Raw genomic sequence first — 10,302 nt, forward strand, 5'->3', positions numbered from 1 at the left:
ATGTTTATACAAGGTGCTTAATACACGGTATGGCCCTCTCTGAAAGCCTTGTGCATGGACTGCATAAGTCTCTGGATCTGAAAGAGTCACAGGGCGGGGTGTTGCAGCAAGGATGGCAAAAATACAGGCTGGAGTTCTTCATTTCAGTCAGATGATCACCAACAACAGATCAGAGATGGAGTTGTGATGGAGGTAGCAATGATGAGAGTGTTGTGCATACACTTTTTGTAGATGAAGCCACTAGCTTGAGAACGCAGTAAACAGAAAACAAAAATTCTGAGATGAACAATGAGTTAAATCAAATGAAAACAGATCCATCTTTTTCCACTTATTCGGGGCCGGGTCACAGGGGCAGCAGCCTAAACTGAGAAGACCAGACCTCCCTCTCCCCGGCCACCTCCTCCAGCTTGTCTTGGGGAACACCAAGGCGTTCTCAGGCCAGCTGAGAGATATAATCTCTCCAGCGTGTCCTGGGACTGCCTCAGGGTCTCCTTCAGGTGGGACATGCCCAGAACACCTCACTCAGGAGGTGCCCAGGAGGCATCCTTGTCAGATGCCCGAACCACCTCAACTGGCTCCTTTCGATGTGGAGGAGCAGCGGCTCCACTCTGAGCCCCTGGCAGAACTTCTCACCCTATCTCTGGGGGAGAAGACAGCCACCCTTTGGAGGAAGTTCTTTTCTGCCACTTGCATCCATGATCTTGTACTTTCGGTCACTACCCACAGCTTGTGACCATAGGTGAGGGACATAGATCGCTTTTACACTCAGCTCTCTGTTCACCACAATGGACCCGTACAGCGTCCGCATCACTGCAGTCGCAGCACCAATCCATCTGTCGATCTCCCGTTCCCTTCTCGCATCTGATAGAAGTTTTCGAAGAGATTAAAATGATGTACTGAGGATTTAACGCAAAGTTTGAAAATGTATTGCACAAGGTAAAATTTGAGCAGAAAGATACTCTTTGAAGAGCTGACGCCTTACCTGAAATATTTTCTGAGCAGGCTTGGTCTTCATATGCAATCTCGTAATCGGAAGGTTGCCAGTTCGAGCCCCGGCTTGGACAGTCTCGGTCGTTGTGTCCTTGGGCAAGACACTTCACCCGTTGCCTACTGGTGGTGGTCAGAGGGCTCAGTGAGTTAATCTGACTCAGAAACCAGACTAGTGACTTGGGTAATCACTAAGTAACCCCGTTCTAAATCGTCCTTTGCTTTCTGTGTTCTCTGATTCTAATGGGACTATGATTTACATCATGTTGTGTTCAGTAAAACTCCGCCCTACTGTAGTGACTGAGAGCATGAACTGACCTGGAAAGTCTTAAATCAAGCGTGAAGTAGGGTCATTTTCACCTAAACTATAAAATTGAACTTCCTTTTTGCCATTAGAAAAAAATGTAGTTTTAAGACACATGGCTTTGCTTTTCAGAGGCTGTAAACAGTTTCCACACTGATCCATCAAGAAATGGTGCATCATCCTTCTGCTTGCCAGGATGATTAGGAACAGCACTTTAGAAACACCAAATAATGGTCACTAAGAAAAAGAAGATAATACGCCTGAAGAACAGTGTGTCTCCGATAAGGTGTGTGCACAAACAGATCTGAAACCACTGCAAGTGCATTAATTTATTTTTTCCACTAAATGACACAATGTCCTCGTGAATGCCACTGTCATATAATCAACTTGCATATGTAAAGTCAATACAGATAGGGAACTAGCACCAATAACAGGTTTCAATGCACCTGCTTTTTAAAAGGAAAGAAGCTGTGATGTAAATGTTAACATACAGTCAAAAAGGAATGACACATATGTTCTTCCTCTACATTTTTACAGCACATTAAACATTATGTAACAATTACTGTGACACATAAAACATCATGTGAAATACTCAAAGACGACAGCTAAATACAGCTTCTAGTTGCAGACAAAGGAGGATCAGAGATGAATTACAATGTAGAATACAACACCCCATAGCTATCGCCCATGTCTTTCTATTGTTGTGCTTTATTCTGCAGCTGTTCATCAGAGCGTTACATGAACTACACCTTTGCACCTGTATGCTCAGCTGTAAAAACTCCTGTATTCCTGCAGTCTCCTTTTCACTCAGAAACAAGATTTTCAGTTTCTTCTGTTCCTTATATAAACTGCCACATATCCATACAAGCTCAAACTGAATTACTACAGTGTATTTTATTATATCTCTTTGAAAATAAATTAGTTTTTGTCTTATTTATAACTTATTGTTCTCTCCACTACTTAATCACAGTATTTGAGCCAGGACTGTGACAAGAACCACAGCTACAGCCAGGTCACGAAAAGCAGAAAAACACTAAGCCAGAAAAAAGAGAAACAAAATGTGAATCAGACAAAAATTCCAAAATAATTATAAGCAGCGGGGCATTCGTGTGTCACTGTGTCATTCCTTGAACTTCTCAAGCCACAAGAAACCAGAAGTGAGTCACTTTGTGAGCAAGATGTTGTCGGAATGACGAGGAGGAGCAGGAAGTGTACTGTGGCTTTTTTTTTTAAATAATAAAGTATGATGTTATTCAGTCATCATAAAACACAAATAAAAAGAAGTTGTATTTGTTCCCATCCATTGGTGAAGTGTGTAGCAGAGCATGATAATCCACTTTAAGTGTTGTAACATAACACGTGAAGCAAGCGGCAATTGCTGGTGCTGAAAAATGAAATGCCAAAAAGTTTGGGGTTATTCAGCCACTTAAGGCCGACTCCAAAAGTGAGTCAATCTCCACATTTGCTACCATTCATACATCCAAATCTGATCACTTCTGGCCTCTCAAAAAAGAGGGTGATGTCCATGAACCAGTTAGTTACCTCATAATGGCTAAAATGCCCATCTTGTACATAGAGTCTGTGGAGGAAACATACAGAACAAACAGTCAGTGAGTGAAATGTGAAACTGTTGTATAGATTTGTATATATACTGTAGTGTATAGTATACTCCTCAGTAATGTACTATACAAGTAGGTGCACATTCCAAGTGTTCATTATTTTGTTCATATATATATATATATATATATATATATATATATATATATATATATATGTATATATAAATATATATATATATATATAGAGAGAGAGAGAGAGAGAGAGAGAGAGAGAGTCTGCAGGTGTGCTTTGACTCACTGATGAAGTGCCCACAAACTTTAAATGGGATGGCATATCACTGCAAGGTGCTCTGGTAGCCCTGCCGGTCATGTGTTTTTCTGAAATCGGGAAAGAACAATAACAACAAGGTCTCCCCGCCCCATAGCTCGCACATGTTGTGAAACTAAATCTGCTAGTTGTTCACAGCACTGAACAAGTGAACTTTCGCTTGTACTCCTTCACACAGCCACTGTGCTGCTCCTTTTTCTCATTATTGATTACAGTGAATTACTACAGCCCATAGAATCTGCTAGAATGAGGAGGAGGGTGAAACTGTATATGGGACTGATAACTACTGATAGTTGAAGTGGTTCAGGTCATTGTCCACTTTTAAAATGAACAATGATCCCGCTGATGAGAGCAAAACCACTGGTGGTCAGGTGTGAACAACCGTGGGGATACTATGAAGGGAAACTAAGTCGAGTGAGCATAATTTTGAAGGGAGAAATAAGAGGAAGAGTTTTCTGATGTTATTTGGTGAACTTAATTAACTAAAGTTTGTCTTGAACACTGTTTTATGAGGAGAATAATAAAAAAAATTCAGAATTTATCAAATCTAAATGTAACAACATAGTCTTTGTGGAAGGAAGGTCAGAATTAATTAAAATCCCTTTTGAAGGTGAAAAATGTAAATATTGCAACATTTTCTCAAAGAAAGCCCCCATTGAGTTTTGTAGTCCCTCATTGCTTGATACTGCGCACAATAAACCAGTTTGAAGTTCAAAGTCAAACCCATCTAATGACTGCCATGAAGAGAAAGGCACGGAAACGAACTCCATGAATGCTTGAAAATAAGTGAAACATGCTCTAAGCCTGCAGCATTTATCCTCATTTACGTCATAACAAAACCGGTGATTCTCTTTCTTTTATTTTTATAACAGTGAATTTCTTTAACATCAAAACACCAAACACCATCAAGCTTATCCACTTCGACTGTGTCAGCACACGGATGCAAAATTTTGCCCTTTAGGTATGGTGCCCCCATCAGGATGATCAGCGTTATGAATACTGCCGCAAAATGTTATCAGACCCTCTCACTGATTTGCTCTCTATATGGTAACGTTATTAATTAATTAAGTGCTTTATTCACATTTCCATGACTTATGTAAACGTTCCTGCATGATAACCAGTTTTAGGATTTTGAGGTGAGCGTTACTGATTTGAACTAAACAGTGTAGGGACTGGAAACTGAATATTTTTATACGCTACTGAGGTCTCACTTATTCACAAAGGTTATTTGAAGACTGAGGACTTGATGTTATGTCAAAGACTATAATTATGCTGTTTGCCTACACTTACACAATATTTTTCCATGAGCTAAAGTATGAAAATGCAAACTGAAGCCAAGTTTGAAACAAAATGATGGTATAATACTAGCAGACTGTTGCACAGAGTGCTGTGGCAGGGTCAAAATAGCTGACTTTAGTACATACATAAAGCCAAATGCACAACAAAAATAAATAAATAAAATGTCATCATTGCTTAAAAGCCTTGGCTTTTCTCTGAACCTTTACCATTAGCACTGGCAGTACATCATATTTTGATCCAATACTTTATGCGCCTGGGTCCTCGTGACATAAGACCAATCAATGCTCTTTTTAGACATATTTTAGACATCAGAGCTTGGAGGTAATAAAATTCTCAGATAAAGCAGAACAGCAGCAAAATTTTATTTACAGGTTCACAACAGACTGGAAAGCACAATTTACACAGTCGATGTCCTTTGTTAGTTGGTTGGCTGCCAATTGATTTTAAAGTTCTTTCACTTATTTTTAAACCCTGAGACGATCTAGTCTTTCAGTGTAGAACAAGAAGCTGAGGTAGCTTTTACCCTCTGAGAGGTACAAGGTGTCTACAAGCTGCAAGTGCTGATATCATTCAAATTAAAATGTATTTTTATTTTATGTTTTATTTTTATTTTTTTTTATTTGCCATTGTCTTTGATAATGACTGATTGCTTTTAGTTTAGTTCATGCCATTCCTTTTTACTTTACATATTTTAGTCTTGTGAGGGTTCTCTTGCAGTTAGTTGCAGCCCTTGTTTGTACTATAATGGACCTTTGGGAAGCTGTACACTTCTCCTGTTTGAAACAAGTAGCTTCAGCTCATTTTTCTTTATGACACCTCTCCTTTTAGTTCAGCTTTCTTCTGATTGGCTGCCTCTTGAAAACAAAAGACTTAAACGCTGGGAAACTGGGCTGCTGCGTGACAAGATTAGCAAAAAAACAAACCCATTTTGGCTCAAAGGCATTACTTGTACATATGCTGACTCATTATTTAAAACTCTTAAAGCTAATTATCACACTATGTCAGTAAAAGAAAATATAGAAAAATCCATAAAGTTTGACCAGTTGATCGAGTTAAAAGTCATTTAATGAGTGTTTCACTGAGATTGTTACTTCAGAGGAGCATATATTAAGGAATGCAGTGGTCTTGAATTTGACAGGACCTTTCCTTTTATTCAGGTCCAAAAAATCTTAAGAGATCGTCTATTGTAATGTAGGCTAGACACATTTGTATAACAACTCTCATCAAAACAGTCTCTTAGCCTCTTTCTGTCATCCAGTTGCAAGGAACCGTGATTTTTGACCATGCTTTAAAATTTAATAAACAGATTAGCTCTGTAGTTCAGACAAACTTCTTTCAACTAAGGCTCCTCACCAAGGTCAAAGCCTTCCTCCTACCACATGACTTTGAGAGTAATACACACTTTTATTTCCTCTCGTTTAGACTATTGCATCTCTTTATATGTTTATATGGCTGTGATCTAATGTGACACCTGCAAGCTGTTCAAAATGCTTCAAAATTCTTTGTTCACAGTTTTGCTTTTTGTTAGGTTCTGATTTTTTCAGTAGTTCTATAGTATTCTTTGCCCTCTGTTCTGTTTGAGCATTATCCTGTATGTAAATTTGATGTTTCAGCATTTCCTTATTTGGTATCAACGTGGCTGTAGTTCACTAATCAGAAGGTTAGTGGTTCTATGCCAGTCTGTTCCAGTCTGTACCTACCACAGGTGTTGCTCAAGTATTCAGCAAGATACTGAATGCCTAGTTTCTCATCACAGTGGGAATGTTAGCACTTAGGAATGGAAGAAAGTACTTGTATGAGTGAAAATGGCTGATTGAGGCTTTTAGTATGAATCACTTTGGGTGCTCAAGCAGAGAAGAAATGTGATATAAAAGAAGCAATCAGTGTTATCAATCATTTCTTTTTAAATTTTATGTGTTTTGCTTCCTGTCCCATTGTTTAGATCAGCCATCCCCAAAGTCAAGAGTGCTGTGGGCCACTCAAGAACCAGAAAGTCCCATGCGGCCCACCCAGTCTTAAATCTTCACTCTAATTAAAAGACAAGTGGAACTGATGTTTTGCCTTTTTTATTCAAAAAACATAAACAACACAGGCTGTTGGCTATAAATTGCTAATGCTACCCAGGCCACTATGTGACCCGTCCGTTACTACACACAAACCTCAATATAACAGCAGCAAATTTAGAATCGGAGTAATGAGTAATATCAGAAATTTACCACCTCCTTTTAACAGTTTGTTTATTTTTTATATCAATCAATACATATATTAATAGTAGATAAATATCTCACTGTACATACTTGTGAGTCATTTTAAACTGAATTCCTGTTAGTACTGTGGCCCACCTACAGTAACTTCGCAGCCCACCAGGGAGCTCACTCCTTTGCAAACAAGTGGTCTTGATTTAATGCAGCTGTGTCTCCTTACCCTGCTGTCTCTATTTCCCTGATTACTCTCATATGTATAAGTCATCCTGTTCTTCTCCTCACTCCTGTTAAGCCCTCTTTTGTGTTTGTTAAATGATTAAGAACTTAATTGGATTTAGTTTGTCTTTATCCTTACGGACTCCTCATAGTAGACTTCATATCAATTTTAAAAAGATGTGCTTTTTTTTTTTTTTTTAATAGTTTTATATCTGGATTTAATTCCATGCACATCTTAACAAGTAGAAACAGAGACCTTGTTGTTATGATAAAGAGTGAACCTTGCTGTTTTGGAGCATGTTTTTAAAGTTAGTTTTCTTCCAGTATTTGTCTCTTAATTCTGAACAATCTGTCTGTACCTACCACAGAGAAAAGCCCCCATAACACATGTTGCCAGTATGCTGTGCTTGACGCACATAGTTCTTTGTGTGTGTGTCTGTGTTTATCTGGTTTTTGTGTTTTTTGAGTCCTTGAAATGATGTTTGGCAGACTTTGAGTGGGCTCTATATACTTTTTCTTGTCAACCGTCTGTCTGGCCATTAATTGATAAGTGCAGCCGAGTTGGTTGCCCATACAACAGGTTCTCCCATCTCTACAGAGATCTTCAATAACTGCTGGGTTCATAGAAAGGACTCAATATCAGATGGATTTAGAAATTATGTTTAAAAATAAAGCCAATGGAGAAATTTCATAAAACTGCAGTCTTTCTAATGACAAAGAGTGGATGAGTCATCTCCCAAAATCAGTTGGATTGTATAAAGGTGTGAGGGTAAAACAAATAAATGCACCTATTGACCATGTTCGTGCCTTTCCAATCATTTTGAAGGAAAATGCCTCAAGATAATGTGAGTTTTACTGTATTAAAAGTTTATCACAGGAGTGTTCATTTAGCATTTGGTCACTAATGTTAAAAAAAACAAACAAATGTTGATCACAAAAGTATGAAGCTTACATAAAGTTCTAGTCATATAATTTTTCCAAAATACTGTCCAATGGTCTGGTATCTCATCTAGAAGTGTACCTATAAAATATTATTTCCTAGATCTGATACCAGGCTTCAGGAAATTGTACAAATAAAGATAAATGTGAATGAGTAGATGGATGCAAATTCTGGACTTTAAAATGTGTATTAATGATTAATTTAATCAGTCAAATGTATTTAACCCTGGAGAACCCATGGTTTCCCTAGTAAACCAATGGGGTCGGATCTGACCCCATGGGTTCTCCAGGGTTAAAGGTGAAGCATTTGACTTGATTTCTAAAGGATTGTTCTGCTCGACGAGGAGGAAAAACAGACTAAATTGACTGAGCTGGAGCGTTGGAGTGGTTTTCCTTTTTTATTCAGTGCAGAAATGACAGTTGCCTTACATCAGCAGGTCTTGGGTTTGAATCTAGCTTGGACGTTGCTGTGTTGAGTTTGCATGTTGTCCCTGTGCCTGCATGTGCTCTGTCTTCAGCTTCTTCCCACTCTCCAAAGATATGCTTGTTACGCTAATTTGTGATTTTTCTAAATTGACCATAGATGTGTATGTGAGAGCATTTCTGTCTTAAGTCCAATTACGGCTCCCATGACTCTGAATTAGATAAATAGTTAAGAAAATGGATTGATGTGTGGATACTCATATCTATGCATGAAGCTCTCAATTTTCAGTGGCCAAAAGACATTCACTTCAGGTCAAACCACCTATTTCAAGACTCTTTCACATTTGTGATGTCAATTCAGAACAATGTGAGGGCTTGATGATCAGGATGAGTGCACCAAGTGCCCTCTGAATGCCAGGTAAAGAAGCTGGGGTACTTGTAGCTGTGAAAGAAATCACTTGCTGTCTCTCATGTCTCCATTCAGAGTGAAGAAGTGAAGAGGATAGATAGTAACAGCATTTAAATCAACTCAGGATGTAGAGTGGGACTGCAGTCCATTTTTTTTTCAAGTCATGGAGATTTTTATAAGGGATCCTCAGTGTGACAGAATGAACCAACATTTTAGTCATGGCACATACAGATCTGCTAAAATTTGAAAAGACAAAAAAAAGTGAGACAAAAGGCAGGTTCAAATATAACACATAGTAAAACAAGAGACCACTGGGAAGCAATGACGTAACAGTGACAATTTTGTATGGTGTGTTAAATCATCAGTTTTGTGGATTGTCAAGAAAAGAAAAGGTGACAGAGGTCATTGGAAATATGCCCAGACTGGTTGGAGCTGACAGAAAGTTAAGTTCACTTTACAAAAGTGCTGAACAGAAAAGGTTCTCCACATGCAAAATCCATCCAGTCTTGTGAAGAATGGGCTTAAAAAACAAAAGACCATGTAAGCCACAAACAGAAGCCTGAGTCTGCAGTGGGCAGAGGCCAAATAAAAATGGACATTAAAAGACTGCTGCAGATAGTAGGCTTGACAACACAGACAACAGCATCAATCCATGGACCAAACCCGCCCGGGGTCAACAATCCAGGCCGCTGATTGTGATGTGGGGAATATTTTTTTTTCTGCACACTTTGACGCCCCTTAATTGCAATGAATCGTGGTTTGAAGGGCACAGTCTCAGTGTTGTTGTAAACCATGTGCATCCTATTATGACCACAGTTTACCAGCTCATAATGGCTGCTTCCAGCTGGATAACACACCATGTCACACAAGTCAGCACTTCAGTTTTAAAATATTAAATGTTCAATACAATTTTTCATTATTAAAGGTGACTTTTATAATGATATCAATTTTAATAGCAGGAAATAAACTAGATGTATAATTATTTTATTTTTCTCTTTTTTGCCACATTTTTCAAGTAACCTATATTTGACAGCAGCATAATAAAACTGGAAATTCCATTTTTATTAAACCACCATAATATTTGTAGGGGCCCCCATATCTGCACGCCTATAAACAAAATTCTGGAGGCACCCCTGTAACCTTGGTCTCTTTAGCACTTTTACAGAAGAGATTTTGGTATCGTAGCGCCATCGTGCTTTACTTTCATGTTAAAATAATTAAACGATCGATTTAATTTGATTTAAAACGCTTTCACACGGCATTTCCAGACCAGGAAAGCCATAAGAAGGAGATTGGTCATGATTGCCACATCTTAAAGGTACGTTAATGCATTGTTTCCAATTCACCTAGCTCGCCACTGTGCTTATGGTCGCAGGGTGACAAGAGAAATGCATCTGGCACGTGCTTGGCGCACTTGATTGTCACCTGTGCCATGAGGGCAGAGCCCTCAGCTTTGAATTGTCTTTATATGTGGTCAACAGCTACCTGCTTCCTGAATGCATACTGCAACTTAATTAGGTAAATCTTTCCAAATTTATCATTTAGGTAATGTAGTTGATCATTAACATAGATTAGTTAAAGATATCGGGGATTGGATTATACGAATGCACTGTGTACCATGACGACAGGGTGGG

This window comes from Neolamprologus brichardi, chromosome 23 (assembly GCF_056152115.1).
Source record: "Neolamprologus brichardi isolate AB-2024 chromosome 23, ASM5615211v1, whole genome shotgun sequence".
NCBI classification, from domain to species: Eukaryota; Metazoa; Chordata; class Actinopteri; order Cichliformes; family Cichlidae; genus Neolamprologus; species Neolamprologus brichardi.